This window comes from Bemisia tabaci, chromosome 2, assembly GCF_918797505.1.
Source record: "Bemisia tabaci chromosome 2, PGI_BMITA_v3".
Taxonomy (NCBI): Eukaryota; Metazoa; Arthropoda; class Insecta; order Hemiptera; family Aleyrodidae; genus Bemisia; species Bemisia tabaci.
In genome coordinates, this window is record NC_092794.1 from 45,697,405 (window position 1) to 45,712,784 (window position 15,380).

At 39.4% G+C, this 15,380-nt stretch overlaps 1 protein-coding gene across 3 annotated transcripts in view; it reads right to left on the minus strand.

The window, feature by feature from the left end:
- LOC109040110 (uncharacterized) overlaps positions 1-15,380 on the minus strand; it is a 237,468-nt gene that overhangs the window by 75,427 nt on the left and 146,661 nt on the right. The gene's annotated exons all lie outside the window — the stretch shown is intronic.

Below are 15,380 nucleotides of genomic sequence, written 5' to 3' on the forward strand. Positions count from 1 at the left end.
TTTATATTCTCAAGTTCGTTTCATTTCAGTTCGATTGATAATGGCTGCGTAATCAGCCAAAACTTTTAAGTTTTCAGGGTGTCTAGTATTTTTTAATTTTGAAAAATCCTGATATTTTCCTGATTTTTCCTGATATTATGTAAAAAATTCCTGAATTTTTCATTTTCAAAATTCCTGATTTTTCTCGACTGCTGGCACGGTAGGCAAAAAGCAGTAAGACTTTCTCCGCTGAGGAGATTCGCGTAAGAAAAATTCCTGATAAAACGTCCGATTTTTCCGATTTTCCGGATATTTTCCTGATTTTTTGGTGATCGGCCAAAATTCCTGCTATTTTCCGATTTTTCCTGATGATAGCCACCCTGTTTATATTTTTTTTGCCATTTTTTAGCCTTGGCTCCCGCATTTCAACATTGTATTACATCTCGATATAAACTACATAGTCGGGTATTGCTAACAACGGGATCGAAAAGCGAGTCAAGGGCGAAAATTTGGCGGAGGAGGAGTCACTCGAATTTCAGCGGCGCCGAGGCGTTCCCGTTTCAGCTGTGCACTTCTATTTCTGCTGGTTTATATGCCTTTGGGAGAGCATTTGCATGAGTATACATTCGCACTGAACGCGGGCCTTTTTCGCTCATATTTGCCGACGCTCCGTGAAATTATTTTAGGCAGCCTTTGCCGCATCTTGTCCAAATATTCGCTCGGTTTCCCTCCAAAAACTGAGCTGCAGCTATTCGGAAAGGATAACGTATATACCGAACGATGCAGAGGAAAAGTACAGGATCAAAGCAAGGATTTAGGCTTAGATAATGAGCTGCCCCCTTCATATTGGTACATCGTACGCACGACGATCAGCAACTAGTTAATTAGTATATTTTAAGACATTCAGCGTCACAGGCTATTAACGTCTTTACAGAGAATTTTGAAAATGGGAGTATATACGAAAATTTTGATTTTTAAATTAAGAGAGGTGAAGAGTTTCAGAATTTTGGTAGTAACATTGGGGTCATCGCATGTAAGAGGGTTTGTATTTCTGTTGATTGTAGAGGAGTAGATCTGTGATTGGAGATATCTGAGGGCAGAGCAGTCCATAATTACGTGTTTGATGGTTAGGGGTGATAAATTACAGAAGTTAAAGATGGGTTGATTTTCTTTGGAGATGATAGCAACTAGGCTATTAAATAGGAGGTATCTTGAAATACATATATACAGTAGATTAAAATATATAAATAGATGCAGAATTTCATGCATAAGAAGAAATTTATTTTTTTCATAGGCACGTAATTCTATGGCAATGGGCCACTAGACAAGATACGAAGTTAAGCATTCTGATACCTGCATTTTTCTGACCAAAATTTCACGCAGAGCACGATTTACGCAACGAAAATTACTAATATTAACTCCTAACTAAGATATTTAACGTTTCTTGACGCGTGAGTTCAAACCTACCGCTCATAAAAACTCAATGCTCTACGTGAGTTCAATCACACACTAAACTTTCCTATGACAGTCTCTGCGGTATGAAAATCTTCCAACCTCAATCTTGACGCTATGGTTCAGCCATAGCAAGTTGTTTATAGTTTCATTAATACAGGGTGGGAAATGAACAAGGCTCGATTCAGAAGCCTGCTGAAACCGTTGTAGGGAGCAATTGGACTTACGTATACACTGGGGAAAAAAAACACATTGGATCTAGAGTCCAGACTCTTGAAAACATTGACAAGAAAAAGGACTCTTGCTTCAATCAGATTTAAGCTTAAATCAAAAGGAAATCCACTCAAATTAAGAGAATTGGTTCTTGATTTGATTGAATTATGAGTCCTTTTTCTTGTCAATGTTTTTTTTTTTTTTTTTTTTTTTTTTTTTTTTTTTTTTTTCCCCAGTGTAATGTTGAGTTTCTTGTGGGCGAGCAATCCAAAGTTCCCGTAACCAATGTAAAATAAAAATATTTATATCTTAGTTACGAGTTGATGTGAGCGATTTGCGATGCAAGAATCGTGTTCTACGTGAAATTCTAATGAAGAAACATGCATCAGAATGCTTAAATTCGCACCTTGTCTAGCGGTCCATTCAAAATTACTGGAGGGATTTAATTAGTGTGGAGATAAATAGACAAGCTTTCCCGCGGGGGAAATTTCCTTCCAACCAACGAAATTCAATTAAACTCGATGCTCCGCCCACGCGATCACATGCTCTACTACATATATTTAATACCATTCGCACCAGACTAAAGCTCCGCGGGACGGAAACGATGTCACAACCCAGTTTTTACCCGAGATTAAATACGAGGATCATACTTTTAATGTGCGGGGCGATTTCAAAAGAGCTGAATCTCGAGCGGCGGAGATCTCGCTGTCAGCGATTTTAATTTCTGCCCCCGAATTCCAGCGGAGAGGAGGCCGCCGCCGCGCCGTGACAAGAAGATCTCGCCGTACTCTTTCGCTCTTTGTGGAGAGGCGTGAAATGTGCGGACAGGGACGCTCCAAGAATAAAAGCGCTAGGCGAGAAACGGATTAAGTCGAGGTCCGCTTAATTCCGAAAACGCTTTCGTTTGATCCCGCTCATCCGAAGCAGGGTGTGGAGTGGTGGGGGTGGGGGGTGGGGGGAGACATAATACCAGGAAACTTTAATTGACGGCTAGCCCAGATGCATGATCGAGGTTCACGCATTTCCGATCGAGTCATGCTTATTTTTTCTCCGCGTCTATTAATTATTATTCTGCGGAGAAGGCGCATTGCGCAGCGCTGCCATTTCGTATTCATACAGGGTTATTCAAAAGTCACGCACCACTGACCATGAGGGGGGGGGGGGGTGGCGGCCATTTGGAGACTTAGCGGTTTTTGGGGTTCAGATATTCGGCTACACTTATTTCAATGAAAAAATAAGAAACCATTCTACTTGAAAATTAATACACGGAGAAAAAAAACTTCGTGCATGGGACCCGAAGTTCAGGTCGTATAGATCTCTGAAGTTTTCTGATCACGCATCCGAAAACTTGAAGTCGAGCTGCCAAAATTCGGGTCAGACATCGAGCCACTTCGGTACCGGAGTACTTCAGATGTCTGACCCGAACTTCGGCAGCTGTACCTCAAGTTTTTAGATACGTGATCCGAAAACTTCAGAGATCCATGTGACCTCAACTTCGGGTCCCACACACGAAGTTTTTTTCTCCAAGTATATCACATAGAAAGAAGGTGCACACTTAGAAAATAAACTTCAGCTACAGGAGCTGAACTGAGATTTATATTGAACACAATTTTTTTTCAAATCATGTATCTAAAGATTCCTATCATTAAAACTTCTCCTGCCTGAGTCTAAGCTTGGTTTCTGTGACCGAAATTTTTGGTTTTACCTAAATTGGAAAACTTGGGCGTTTGATATGAACTGAACTCTTTTCCTCCTGGTAAATTTAAAATCATCCTTAGCACTTCAGCAGATCTAGTTTTCCCTTTGAAAATTGGCAACGAGCGGATTCAACGAACCGATCAAAGGTGTTCTTTCGCGAGATCAATCAACTTTATTTTCGGAGCCTGAGCGATAGTTGCTTATCTAAACACCGGGATTTAATGAAGACAACGGTTTGAAACGAGCAGTCAGCCTACCCATTAATCAAGGGATCCACAAAGCGACCTATAGCGATTTCTCTCTGCCTCGATTTCCGATTGTTGCGTGTCAACCCTTCCGAGCTGACAAAAGTCGTAAGTAAGTCAGTCACAATGTTCCGGTTACTCTTTTAAGGAAAATATTGATCGAAAAAATAGTATTTTCCGGACATGACTTTTCAGGTGAACCCTGAAAAACCTTTGACACCATTTTATACCTCGAGTAACAGCTCAAAAATGGCGCACGTATTAGCGCCCACACGACAGTAGGAATACCTCACGCATTGCACTCATTTGTGCGTTTAAACGTAGGGCGGTCGGCGAGAAATGCATATTAGGCGCCTTCGTGACTGTGGAGATACTTCGCGCATTGCGTGAAAACCACGATGCGCGCTTTAATCGTTGAATATTTTTCAGCGTGGAAAATGTATGATTTTTCAGGTTAGAATTCATCATGAGGAGAAACTAAAACGCTAAGTATTTTTAGTGAAAGAAATAGTAACGCTGAATGACAAAAGATGTAAAGAGAATGCTTGCAAAAGTGTTCTGCTATAATTCTGTCCCACATGGTAGGAAGGGCTTAATCTTTAAGCTAAAAAAGATGATCGATAGTTTTAGATGATAAAGGATTATAATAGAAAAGATTTTGAGTGAAAAAATTAAGACTTCAAAAAGTTTTTTTTTTTTTTTCAAAACGATGAGCACTGTGCGAATGCTGAAGTGTGCTAAAGTTACCTTTTCAGAACCAAAGTTCACAGATGCAAACAAAAATCAGATAAGCATTATTTTACACGAGAATAGCAGATAATCGAATAAAGTGTTTAAATTTCAAGGGATAAATCAGCGAGTGTCACGTTTCAAATTAATTCATGATAATTTTTCACGCGGATATTGCGTATCGCTTAAAATTACTGGGAGGTATGAGCGAACATTATGCAACGGAACAACGTGAAGTAGCTAAAGCTTCGGCGAACGTGGTATTTCAAGCATTAAAGAGCTGTTTGAAACGCATTATTATATCCTCCGGTACACTATTTTCCCGCTACGCAGAAGGAAAAGCACCTACAATTTCCCAAAGGGGCTTTTTACCGGCGATGTAAATCTCAACGGAGGAATTCCTGTAACCGCGCTACATCGTAAAAGGAGGGAGACAAGATGAGAACGCAAAATATTTCAGCTGTAAGCCTAGGGTAGACATGCACGGACGAGAAAAAAATTAGGTGGAGCGACCCGCATGGAATTAGGCCCACGGAATTTGGGGAATGTGAGGGGATCAGAAAGGCAGTTAGTGGGGTAAAATAGAGTAAATGTGGGGGAATAAAAGGAGAGGAAAAGACTCGTTTTACAACCTCTTATCACTTGCCACCTCTTGATCAGATAAATTCAGACTAGCAAGGATTTTCGATGAATAGATTTTAATTAGACTTTCACTGGCAAAACGTGAAACAAATTGGTGTAAAACACGGATGAGATCAAGGTATGCACTACCGCTTTGGTTTATGCCATACGCCATATTTTTCAGTGGGCGATATTGGCGTTTGAGCAGATGTTAGTGATTTTTGCTAATCTATAAGCTAGGGGCCTTATTTCAATCAAATAACGCTCCAATAGGGGGGTGAGGGAGTTGCCAGCGTTACATGGCGTTACAGGGGTTGGGGAAGTATAGGGTAAAGCGTTACATTACGAGTTGTTGTGATTTTTTTTCGAGTTTCTATAGGATTCTTCGTTGGCCGTCTTTAAAAGTTTTAAAGAATCTCGAAAATATTCGCTGGAATATTTTCACATTTCCTCAGGAACGCCGAGTAAATTTATGATGATACTCAGATTATTTTCTATCGAATCGAGGGGGGTCCGGAAAAGCATTATGTTATTTTTTAGGGGGGATCTATAGTACAGCCGTAGGGAGCGTCGCAAGGGGCTAGAGGGTGTCAAAAAACCGCTAATTCAGCGTTACGTAATTTCGGGACGGCCCTCTTGAACCATCAAAAGACGATTCTGCGACAAGCGCAACTGAACGATTCAGATTCTACGGCACTCTGAGAACTGTCATAAGGTTTAATTTTCTTCCACACTCTTTCATCAATGATGAAATGAGACAGTTGCACTGGTAATAGAATCGTGTTTTGATGCTTGTTTCTTGTAAATTAGCTAAGACTAATAAGATCTGTCCAAATAGCAACTTCCTAAGTTGAATATTAACCGAGATATCGTCCTTTGAAAATTCGGGTTTTTGACGTCATCCACCGCAGCAGTGCATAACATGGTACGTGCTACCGCGGTGGACGACGTCGTGATTCGAGTTTTTCAAGTCGCGATATTTCGGTTAATATTTAACGTAGACAGTTGCTGTTTGGACGGATCTTATCATTTTTAGTTGATCTGCTAGAATATAGCACCAGAACACAATTCTATGACCAGCGCAACTGACCCATTTGCATACTGCTTGGAGATTTACTGCTGCGACTATTGAAATTGAATTTAGTACAGTGTGGCGTGGGGCGTATGGTCTATGACAGATTCCGCCGATACATCTTGCCTTTATCGGTGAAATCCGCCTTAATGGACGTATCTGACATCTGCGAAGGATGAGGCGGGTTTTTTCGGATCCGTTTGGAGCCGGGCCAAAATCGGCTTCGGCCGTTAGTGCGATCGGCGGAACGCCTCCACGGCACAACCCAGAGCCCCAAATCAATCGATGGATTTACGGTCCGCACAAATTGAATCTTCCTGTCCGCGCTGCCAGCTTCAGTCCACGCCTCTCATTTCGATCGCTTACTTTATCGAGATATCGATGGCTAAGGTCGAAAAATGCGGAATGGATCGTATTCGATAGTATTTCGATGTATCGTTTGGTTCAAAGCAATAGACCATAACCTCTACCAAAAATTTTATGATCTAAGTTGGAAAAACTGAAAATGAGAAAATTCCTAACAATTTCACTTTTCATTGCCATTTTGTACTCGTAGATATTAAAAATCTAGCACAAAAAACCCGTTTCCCTCAGTTTTCTAAATTGACTTTTGAGGCCATGTTTAAGGTTGAACCAATCCACATCGATACAATCACACCTGTTTGATGTGTCGAATACGATCAATTGCATTTCATTGTTTCAAATCTCCGACTAGGTTTTATTTTTTGGAGAGAAAATTAACCTATATACCTCCTTGGAATATTCTGTGAATATGTTCGAATGGGTGAAGAAAATTCAAAGACACTTTCAAGAAAAACTGTTTGCAGTTTCATTTTAAAAACAAATTTGAATGGAAATTCACAACGTTGCATTTGGAGATACGCACTTTTCGACGACTTTAGCCAGGTGCATTAACTACTCGACCGTGACCACGAGCAGGCGGGTCTTGTTCGGTCGTGTGTGAAAATGGGAAAGCTGGCAAAATCGCGTTTACCAGCGAAACCAGCTTGTAGTGGTTGATTTAGTTTGACTATAGACCTTGGTTATTTGTGAGCGGGAAGCGTGAACTGACATACACGAAAAAAAAAGAGAAACATACGGAACTCATGCTGTTTCTAACATGAGCCAGGAATTTTTTCCTAATTAATTGCAAAGTGCAGTCCAACGGTGCTATGGTGCTTAATTTCGTAATCTGCTTGCGTGAAAATTATTGAAATTGATCGACAAAGAAGACAAGAGGGATATATAGAAGTCCTATTGGTGGAAACGGATGGTTGCAATGGAAAAAGGAGGTAGGTAATAGACTAACTAACGGCAACGCACAAGAGACCATATATTTAGTCCATCAAATTATCCCTTAGTCTATAGGAACCACCAATTCCAACCAATGGGATCGCTCTATATTCCCGATGTCACTTCTGTTAATAGCTTTGTCTATTGATTTTCATGATCAGCCCTCTGGTGTCTAGTGATCCTACCGAAAATCGCTCGAGGAAACGCCGCAAGAGCAGTTGCAGCTCTTCTCACAATACAAAATCTGGCAATATTTCCCAAATTCATGCTGCACAGAATTGATATTCAAACAATTGAAAGGATCCTTGACATCTATAATATATTTAGAATCGAATTTTAATGCGCATAATGCTCGTTCCAGCTTATCAGTCATCAAAAAACACGTTGCAAACACTGCTGCAGCTCGGACCGATGACCAAACAAACACAGCTGGGGCAAACAAACTATACGTTCCGACTCCTCTTATCAGTTACGGCATCCAAGTCGTAACTCGATCATGCAAACAAATTTTCTGCACCCCCTCCTCTCCCGCCACCAAAAAACGGGGCTTCAGTAAACAGCGCCAAGATGAAAGCATTCCCGCATGCCGCGGTTTGTCAGTTTGCAGTTAGGAGTTCCGGAAATTTACAGAGTTACAGATGTGCTCAGATTCATTTCTTGTTTATTAGCTCTCTGGTGGGTTGCCGATTCATGTTGGCGTATCATTTATAAGTTATTTGAATCCTTACATTTCAGAATTTTTTTCTTTTTTTTTTCTTTTTTTTTAATTGGGGAAACTGTATAACGTCGCTGGCTAATAGTCACATTAAAAGTTTTGTCTAGTTTTGAAGAACTGCCGAGGATTGCACGTTGTGAATTGGCGGATCCAGCAATTTGGCAACACCAGATTTCCTTCATTTAAACCTATGGAAATGTATCGATTCTTGGGAGATAGGTGCTCCGATAAGAATCGATTATTTTGCATAGGTTCAAATGGAGGAAATTCGGTGTTGCCAAATTGCTGGACCCGCCTCTGACGTTGTGGATGAAGATTTCCTGAGAATTTAACCCCTTGCGAGGGCAAATTGATCAAAATACTAATTTCTTTTATTTTTAACCAAATTTGCTACTGCACTCATGATATTGTCCATTCTATTGTTATTTCTGGTTCCGTTCATACAGGATTACAATTCTGCTGTGCTAAGGAAAACGCCGTATAAGCTTTCAGGCGTTGCCAAAGTTCCCCTGGCAAATCACTAAATTCCAGGCAAATTTTTGAATATTAATCTACCAATTTCACAGATAATTTTGTTTGTAATTTGATCTAGAACTCTTGAAAATTTCGAGGCAAAATATTCATATTTTCCTCAAAAGTAAACATTTTATCGAAGGAAATTTGGCAACTCTCAAACGTTTATACGGCGTTCTTCCTTAGCACGGCAGAATTAACAGTGACTTTGAATTAGTTCTCAATTGCCCATTGTCACGTTTGAGATTGCAGCTAAAGATGTTTAGGTTGTAATTTACTGACTGAGTATGTCGCACCAGTCTTCCTACACAAATATTGTTTCCTCGATTTACAGGTGGATTTTTCCTTCTTCATACTGTAGTTCTTGTAACATCGTATTTCCTTTTACCGTAAAAAAGCAACATTCCAGCCTGAAATTTTGCGAGTATTTTCTCCACGATCTTGAGGTGATTCACAAAGAGGTCCACGGCGTTATTTTTAATAGATATCTGTGAGGAAAATTCAATATCAGGAGAAATTAGGCACCATGAATTGGATTGCATTTAGCAAATAGGAACCAGCGCGATTACAGTATTTTCAAAATCGTGCAACTTCTCCATTCCTTTTGAAATGCTTAAAATATGCACAGTATTACAATTCACACAGTTACTTTCCTTTAAAATTAACAATTTATTATTTGGTGGGAGGCCAAAATTATTTGCTATTCTGGAGCTTTTTTAGATAATTATGAAGGAGAAAAATTTTTACAACGCTGTATTCACGCTGGTTCCTTTTTGCTAAATGCCATCCTATTGTAGTTATGCTGATTCTGGGTGATTCAATTATGAGTGTGAGCCTATGTTTTTGACTAATTTCAAATTGAATGCAGCCTGCGAGAAGAGGCCACGGGTGCATTTGAAAGCCCTTCTTCCGGTCGGAATTTATCTGTGCAATTAATTTTGTTAATTAATATTATTGATTCTGCATTCATAAGCATTTGTAAATAGCGGTTCCTGCGACTCTTCATAGCGATGAAATGTTTGTGCCTCAGACGTGAAGTGCCTCTCGAGTATGCACGTGGAATGTTTGAATGAGCCTGGAATGATCTCAATTTAACATACGAGCAGGCTGATTTTAAAAGTAATGTTCGATCGATACCACTGCAATTTGAAGCATGAAGTTCCGCTCAAGTGAGTTATGGCTTCGAGTGAATTTTTATCGAATGAAAGTGACGTCAAAATAAATGTGCGAACATTACAGAGTGTTTTGAGACCTTTCTGGGGTGAAAATTATCAAAAAGTTCGAAATGTCAATTAGACAGCTTGGGCACACGTACGAAAGACCTTTCGGGAAAGGGGCCTATACCGGGTGTCCATAAAGTAACTGAAAAGTGGGTATAACTTTTGAACAAAAAAAGATAGAAGGCGCGGTTTGTGGCATTCTTCATCATCCAAAAGGGGAAATTTTTCGATGGGGGGCTTTTCCTGGTGGACCCCCCTGGGGGGGCCCCAGGGGGGGCAACTTCAAAAATTCAAATGGCAACCCCCATTTTTTTAGACATGATTAAAAAGAACTTAAAAAGACAAGAAAAATGGCGCAAATAAAATTAAAATCGGTTATTTCGTTCAAAAGTTACAGCCGGTCAAAGTTTTAAATTGACCACTTTTCAAAAAATCGCCGATGAGCTCCAAATTATCGGAAAAACAAAAACAAACCGGGAATGAAAAGTTTGAAAAGTGCTTTTTAGGAAGAGGAAAAACAACTGACGTTGTCACAAGTCTGGATGGCATTGTTTCAAAATAAAATTTCGGAAAATTCAACATGGCGGCAAATTTGAGGAAACGCAAAAAATGAAAATTCCAGAAACTGTTATCTTTCAAATACCCTCTAGTTTAAGGAAATCAAAGGTATCAACTTTTATTCCTTTATTTGGCCAAGTAAGAGCAAATTTGCTGACTTAAAAGTTGTCAAGCGGGGCGCCTTCAATCGTTGGAGTATGCGACATCACAGGATTAAGTGTGCTGTCGAAAAATGAAGCCGATGTGAAAAAGCGCTCCTCCTTTGGGATGCTTTAGAAATGTTTGAGGTCCTCCTCCTCAAATTTAACGAGAAAAAAGAAGAAAAGTAAAATTTAGCAATTTTTACCCACAAACTTGGCGAGCCAAAAAAACATGATTTATCCTGGTGGGGTAGGGGCGGCTGACATTTTTGACATTTCTATCTCTGAAAATTAAAAATCCAAGAATAATTTTAATTCTCTAACTCCTGGCACTCCAGTTCGGCAAGGAGGATATCTGCTACGCTTCCAATTCCGAAGACGCCGTTCTGCTCTTGATTATTATCTGAATTGATGAGATTATCTTATTGACAGTCTCAACCTTACGATTTGAGACACCAATCTTTTCGGTAACATCCGATGCACTATCTGATCGGTGACACGGTGAAGCGTAGTAGATATCCTCCTTGCCAAATTGGAGTGCCAGGAGTTAGAGAATTAAAATTATTCTTGGATTTTTAATTTTCAGAGATAGAAATGTCAAAAATGTCAGCCGCCCCTACCCCACCAGGATAAATCATGTTTTTTTGGCTCGCCAAGTTTGTGGGTAAAAATTGCCTAAAATTTACTTTTCTTCTTTTTTCTCGTTAAAGAGCCTCGCCAAAAAGTGGTGTTTTTTCGCCCCTTTTTTTATACTCGAGTTGGACAACCGGACAGTGCTCAAATGAAAGCCTATGGTAAGCAAACTTTCCATGCAAAGTATCAACTTGAAGTGACCCCTGGTGTAGGCTGTACAGCGTTGCCAATTTTCCAGTTTCATGTGCTAAAATCAAGGATATTGGACAATTAGTCCGGTGCATAAGTAGACTATTACACCCAAGTTGGTCAACGGGACAGGGCTCAAACGAAAGCTTATGGTAAGGCAAACTTCCAGGAAAAGTTTAAACTTGAAGTGAAACCTCGTTCAGGCTGTAGAGCGTTGCCAATTTTTCATTTTTATGCGCTAAACTCACAAAAATACAGAATCATCATGGTTCAAACAGACTAGTATAACCCGAGTTGGTCAACGAGACAAGGCTCAAACGAAATGCTTATGGTAAGGCAAACTTCTGGGAAAAGTTTCATCTTGAAGTGAAACCTCGTTAGGCTGTACAGCGTCGCCAAATTTTGCATTTTATATGCGCTATACTCACGAAATACTGAATCGTCATGGTTCAACAGACTATTATACCCGAGTTGGTCAACGAGACAAGGCTCAAACGAAAGCTTATGGTAAGGCAAACTTCTGGAAAAGTTTTCAACTTGAAGTGAAACCTCGTTTAGGCTGTACAGCGTCGCAAATTTTTCATTTTTATGCGCTGTACTCACGAAATACTGAATCGTCATGGTTCAACAGACTATTATACCCGAGTTGGTCAACGAGACAAGGCTCAAACGAAAGCTTATGGTAAGGCAAACTTCTGGGAAAAGTTTCAACTTGAAGTGAAAACTCGTTTAGGCTGTACAGCGTTGCCAATTTTCCATTCTTATGTGCCAAAATGAAGGAATTCGGGACTAAATAGTCCAATGCAATCATAATTAAACAGACTAGTGCATCGGTCTACACGAGCTGAATACTAACCTGAGATCGAATAGAAGCGCAACTAAAGGCCATCGTGAACTTTACGAAGCAGTGTTGCCAATTTATTATTAATTTTTTTTAACATAAAAATTAGGGTTTTTCCGAGATTTTTGGCGGAAAACGTACCTTCATGGGCTACAACTTTGATGAGTTTGGCTAAACATTACGACTCGATAGTAAATGAACGCTACAGACGGAGAGAAATAGAATTCCGAACGCAATGTGCCAAGTATCATTTTAATTTCTTACAAAATTAAAGATTTTCTCACGTGAATGCTTCGATAACGTAATTTCAAACGCAGTACAGCCTAAACGAGGTTTCACTTCATGTTGAAACTTTTCCCGGAAGTTTGCCTTACCATAAGCTTTCGTTTGAGCCTTGTCTCGTTGACCAACTCGGGTATAATAGTTTGTTGAACCATGATGATTCAGTATTTCGTGAGTACAGCGCATAAAAAATGAAAAATTGGCAACGCTGTACAGCCTAAACGAGTTTTCACTTCAAGTTGAAACTTTTCCCAGAAGTTTGCCTTACCATAAGCTTCCGTTTGAGCCTTGTCTCGTTGACCAACTCGGGTATAATAGTCTGTTGAACCATGACGATTCAGTATTTCGTGAGTATAGCGCATAAAAATGAAAAATCTGCGACGCTGTACAGCCTAAACGAGGTTTCACTTCAAGTTGAAACTTTTCCAGAAGTTTGCCTTACCATAAGCTTTCGTTTGAGCCTTGTCTCGTTGACCAACTCGGGTATAATAGTCTGTTGAACCATGATGATTCAGTATTTCGTGAGTTATAGCGCATAAAAATGGAAAAATTGGCGACGCTGTACAGCCTAAACGAGTTTTCACTTCAAGTTGGAAACTTTTCCAGGAAGTTTGCCTTACCATAAGCTTTCGTTTGAGCCTTGTCTCGTTGACCAACTCGGGTATAATAGTCTGTTGAACCATGATGATTCAGTATTTCGTGAGTACAGCGCATAAAAATGGAAAATTGGCAACGCTGTACAGCCTAAACGAGGTTTCACTTCAAGTTGAAACTTTTCCGAGAAGTTTGCCTTACCATAAGCTTTCGTTTGAGCCTTGTCTCGTTGACCAACTCGGGTATAATAGTCTCGTTGAACCATGACGATTCAGTATTTCGTGAGTACAGCGTATAAAAATGGAAAATTGGCAACGCTGTACAGCCTGAACGAGGTTTCACTTCAAGATGAAACTTTTCCTGGAAGTTTGCCTTACCATAAGCTTTCGTTTGAGCCTTGTCCCGTTGACCAACTTGGGTGTACTAGTCTACTTATGCACCGGACTAATAGTCCAATATCCTTGATTTTAGCACATGAAACTGGAAAATTGGCAACGCTGTACAGCCTAAACCAGGGGTCACTTCAAGTTGAAACTTTGCATGGAAGTTTGCCTTACCATAGGCTTTCATTTGAGCACTGTCCGGTTGACCAACTCGGGTATAAAAAAAAGGGGCGAAACTTGGCGAGGCTCTTTGAGGAGGAGGACCTCAAACATTTCTAAAGCATCCCAAAGGAGGAGCGCTTTTTCACATCGGCTTCATTTTTCGACAGCACACTTAATCCTGTGATGTCGCATACTCCAACGATTGAAGGCGCCCCGCTTGACAACTTTTAAGTCAGCAAATTTGCTCTTACTTGGCCAAATAAAGGAATAAAAGTTGATACCTTTGATTTCCTTAAACTAGAGGGTATTTGAAAGATAACAGTTTCTGGAATTTTCATTTTTGGCGTTTCCTCAAATTTGCCGCCATGTTGAATTTTCCGAAATTTTATTTTGAAACAATGCCATCCAGACTTGTGACAACGTCAGTTGTTTTTCCTCTTCCTAAAAAGCACTTTTCAAACTTTTCATTCCCGGTTTGTTTTTGTTTTTCCGATAATTTGGAGCTCATCGGCGATTTTTTGAAAAGTGGTCAATTTAAAACTTTGACCGGCTGTAACTTTTGAACGAAATAACCGATTTTAATTTTATTTGCGCCATTTTTCTTGTCTTTTTAAGTTCTTTTTGATCATGTCTAAAAAAATGGGGGTTGCCATTTGAATTTTTGAAGTTGCCCCCCCTGGGGCCCCCCCAGGGGGGTCCACCAGGAAAAGCCCCCCATCGAAAAATTTCCCCTTTTGGATGATGAAGAATGCCACAAACCGCGGCCTTCTATCTTTTTTTGTTCAAAAGTTATACCCGCTTTTCAGTTACTTTATGGACACCCGGTATAAGTAGTCACTACTACTACACTTCTGCAGCTTTCAGTGCGTATTTTGTCTTTCACACTAGTGCTTCCAAAAATATTCTACTTTTATAAGGTAATTTGCTTGAATGCTTCGTACAAAGTTGAGTAACCTTACATTTGAGTGAAAGGACGGCAAAACTACATAATCTTGGCAACACTAGGTGAGATGTGCAATTTTCCCGAATTTTTAAATCTTTAACTAATAGTGTATTTATTTAAATGAATTGCAATTTCTGCATTTATTACTTCCTCGGGAAAAAAGTTTGCTACTTCAAAGACATTTCAATAAATCACTACATAAACACTATATAAATCACTATATAAACACCAGGGATAATTATTTCAAAATTAAAGGTTTATTTCAATGAGATAAATTAATCCATAAATCGAGGGACCAAGAAAAATTTCGTAGGACTGGCTCGCCATACTTTCTTAGTAAATTACGTTAGTAGATTACGTAATCATTTTTTCTCTCTTAATCCATTTCTTCCACCAAAAAATAGGCGAGGATCTGATTTGAGATTTAGTAAGTTTATCCATAATAATATAAAAAAAAAACTCGGAGACAGTTTCATGGGGTTGTAAATTTGTAGTTCTCTGTTGAGAAAATAAGACATGAAGCAAATTAGGTAACACAGTCTAAATTGATTTCGGCTGATTCATGCCTATAAGTGCCATCCATTAAATTAGAATCTGCAGAAGTACCTATTCTGCATGTTAGCAGAGTCAGCAGAAGCATTCTGCATTTCAACAGCATCAGCCAAACTAGATCTAATGTTTTTCTGTTTAAAGATTGTCGTTGAAAGTATCTTTTCGAAGAATATTTTTTAAATTATTTCTGTTTTATAACTTCAAAACCAAAAATAAAAAGAATTACCTTAAAAATTTAAAAAGGTTCTCCGGAACTAAGAATGCTTAATATGTTAACTAAATGTGCTTGCGAAGACTTTATTAATTATTCATCAAAAACTGTATTTTGAAAGCTCAAAATGAAACGCTCCAAA